At 42.4% G+C, this 3,465-nt stretch overlaps 1 protein-coding gene across 5 annotated transcripts in view; it reads left to right on the forward strand.

Annotated features, from left to right (window-relative positions):
- The first annotated feature begins 404 nt into the window (after window positions 1-404).
- sema4d (sema domain, immunoglobulin domain (Ig), transmembrane domain (TM) and short cytoplasmic domain, (semaphorin) 4D) overlaps window positions 405-3,465 on the forward strand; it is a 32,774-nt gene continuing 29,713 nt past the window's right edge. For 3 of the 5 annotated variants that reach the window (XM_072372288.1, XM_072372286.1, XM_072372284.1), the window contains exon 1: window positions 407-528. The gene's annotated coding sequence lies outside the window, so the exon portion shown is untranslated. Of the gene's footprint in view, window positions 533-3,465 lie in introns of all 5 variants that reach the window. The other 2 variants (XM_072372287.1, XM_072372285.1) reach the window with 2 other exon arrangements.

Genomic DNA, 3,465 nt, shown 5'->3' on the forward strand with positions numbered 1-3,465 from the left:
ATTAGACATACTTCAGTAACTAAATAAGTAGCAGTTTCTGTAGCATGAAGTACATAGAAGTGTTTAAAAATATGAATAATTGCACTCAGTTATTTTCAGTGTCTGACTTATAGACAGAGACGTTCTTTATGCAGTTGATGAGTTGAGTAATTGTGAGTTTGTTTCTTTAGGGTTTGTGCAGAGCCACCCGTACATTAATAAAACATTGAGTAAAACACCACGTAGGAATATGCCACACGGTTTCAAGAATAGCTCATGCTTTAGAGCAGCGAAAACAAAAGAAAAGACGGGAAAATCAAGGTGAAGAGAGCGAGCGAAATCTGTCTGTGAGCTCTTTGAAGGAGCCCCTCCACCTCCTCCTCGTCCTGCGCCCTCCCCCAGCCTGTCGATATCACAGCCCGGAGAGGTTTGAATCCAGCCTGTGGCCCCAGTCGTCGTCATGCGGAGCTGAGAGACAGCGACGAACCGAACTTTGTCACGTTGCCGCCGCCGTAACTCGACTTGGAAGAGAGAAACGGGCTTCGCACAGTAAGTACGTGTCGCTTTCGGTGTTTGGAAGTGTTCGTCGGCGTTTTTTCGAGCTTCTGAACGCAACGCCAGTAGTTTTCTGCGAGGAATTGTTAAGTTTCGTATTCCTGCGTGTTGTCGCGGACTTGCAGCTCAGCTGCACTTGTTGCACTGTAGTCCAACCCCACCGAGGTAGAAAAAGAGGATAACCTTGCTAATACTTAGAAAAAAACGAAAAAAAAAACTTTTGCACTAGTTTTTTCATTCTACTTCTAGTTTTTACTTCTACATTCTGGTTCGCCAAAGCCCCTGCGTGAAAAAAAATAATATATTTGCACGTGAGTTCATGCCGGAGCGTTTAAAACTTAATGCATATGATTGTATAGCGTGCCTGTAAGATCGTGCACGTTTTTTTTTTCTTTTTAAAGATTAAACTACCCATGCACCTTTTTAAAAGTGCCTCCCTGCCACCAAGAGGTCATTCAGGGGTTTCTACCCTTGGCATGCATAAATCAAGGGTGCTCTTTCTCTGTTATAACAAAAGACCATTTATTGACAGCGCTGAAGCACACAGCGCATAACCACAGTTTATAGGAAGAGTAACTAGCTGTCATCTGAACAAACACTAGCAATGCGCCCTGCTGTGCCTTTTTTAAAGGTCGTTAATATTTTCTAAGCTTTGTGGTGTGCAGTTCAGTGCAGCTGGGGCTCATCAGTCGATGGTAATAACTTATCACCTGCTTGCACGTCTAGACGGTCGGAGTAATAAGAAGTTATGGAGGTGCTTTCCATCTGACCTCCTGGCCTTCCCAAGTGGACTCCAGGTCGTCTTTGCAGTCGAAGTCATCCTCCTGTGCGTCCTCTTGACCGTCTTGAACCTTGAAGTGAAGCAGATTGCACTTAAGTTTTCCCTCAGTTTCCTCTTGATCACAGCTGAAACCCCTGATCAGCAGCCAGCAAGCATAAAACAAAGTAGTTTAATGATTTGCTCAAGGCTGCAGCTGTTGACTGCTTTAAGGATATTTCATTTTGTTTTTGGTATATAAAGTGCAAAAACTGAGACAGAATTTGAGGCCTCATGTTGTTTTATTTGTCAGAACAGATATTCAGTTCACTGTGTTAGAAGACCAATAAAACGATAAAATTAATATTTTAGATGGTGAAGCTTGAGATTTGTTTGGCTTTTTTTTTTTCTTCCTCAGAAAAGTATACATTTTGACATGGCTTTGGCATTGTAGTAGCAGTTTCAGGGCACTTTACCAAAAAATTGAGTGCAAACTCTTAACCTCCTCAAACTCATAGAAAATGCTTGAATGACTTAATGTTTATTTAAAGAAAAGAAAGAGTAAAGAAATGTCCCCTCTAAGTTTCATTAGCAAAGCAGAAGTATGTTTGTATTTCTTTTGCTAGCCATGTAGTTTGTTTTTCCTCCCACATGAATACAACGGTTATGCTCCTCTCTGAGTCTGTTTTCCACAGCTTCGTTAGTAACATTAACCATCCCGCTTGTCCTTCCTCGTCACTCAGCATTTCACTAGAATGCACGGGCTGTGACATCCCTTCCCTTGGGGGCTCAATAAGTAATTCTTCTGCCTCATCGATCTTGATTCCACAGGTCCTCGGTTGGGTCAAATCGGGCATGAGGGCGGCCACCCGGATCTTGTCAATCTAATGGGCTGGCTGGCACCCGAGCAAGCCAGAATCATGTCAGCCAGACCCTGAGGGTGGGCCCAGAGAGCTAGCCAGAACAGGATATTGCTCTGATCATTCACCAGCTGTAGACAAATCATTAACCAATGGCTGCATGCCGCCGAGCAGTTCAGACATTTTTGTCTGATGCTCCAACTTTCCCTCAGGTTAGAGGTTTTGGTTGTGTTGTAAGGTTGTTATGGCCCCTTGTAGGATTTGGAATTTCTGCTGTAAATGGTATTATTTTTTTAAAATCTATTTTTTTTTAAATCTGAATTCGGTAGGTTACGTGCATTTACATCTGCACTCTCTGTTTTGACCCATTTTTTTTTATTTTTTCAAAAACTAATAGTCTATTTTTAACATGTCTGTATTGGATTTGTTTGAATTTTGTTAGTGAAGAGACTGATCTATCTTTGATCTGTCAGTGGTAGCACAAGATTCGCATGTGCTAAATTGAATTACACAGACTAATGATAACAACAGGAAGGCATGCAAACTTGTCTCTCGAGTCTCTTTTTTTTTTGTTTTTTTTTAAATCAGTAAGCAGTTTCAGATGGATGGGAACTGTTAATTCAGTCAGGAAATGCAGACTGAAAGAGAGCCTTGTTTTTAAACTTGAACATTTTGCAGAAATAGCATTTGTTTTGGAGGTTAGTTGTCCTTTACTTGCAGGCCTAGTTTGGTTTTCAGACACAGCTCTGGCTGTTTGGCAGATTTCACTCTTGTTAAAAGCTGGAGCATTAAAAATGGTTCCCACTCGAGCACGTCCAGGTGTTAGTTAGTTATAGGGAGACTGCATTGTGTGTGCTCGCACTCAAAAGGCAACTCGCCAGCATCAAGGACGCTGCTTTTAGAGGTGCCACGTATCCTTGCATACCCACATAGAGTGACTGTCATGTAAAATCTGAATGGATTTGATGACGACCGCCATTCATGGGTGCCGGAGGCTTTCCTCGTGGTCGTTTCCCAGCCTCTCTCACTGAAAATGCTGCATTACTCGCAAATAACCTGAGCAGTAGCACTTAACCTCCTGTTGTGGAGGTCACTGTTAAAGGGGCCGTCCTTTGACACCAACACACCCAACCCTGTTGTTCCTGCCTGCTCATTAGCAATCTGATTGTTCTCCCGGCAGACGAGTCCGTAAACATCATTCTCCTTTCAAACTCATACCTGGTAAGAGATGAGAGGGAATCTATGCTAATCAGAGGTCATAAAGAAACAAGGAAGTTTGATCTCTTTGTTTTGATCTTGCAGGAGTTTTCATGT

This window comes from Leuresthes tenuis, unplaced genomic scaffold (genome assembly GCF_036924035.1).
Source record: "Leuresthes tenuis unplaced genomic scaffold, fLeuTen1.0.hap1 SCAF_19, whole genome shotgun sequence".
In the NCBI taxonomy this organism is placed as follows: Eukaryota; Metazoa; Chordata; class Actinopteri; order Atheriniformes; family Atherinopsidae; genus Leuresthes; species Leuresthes tenuis.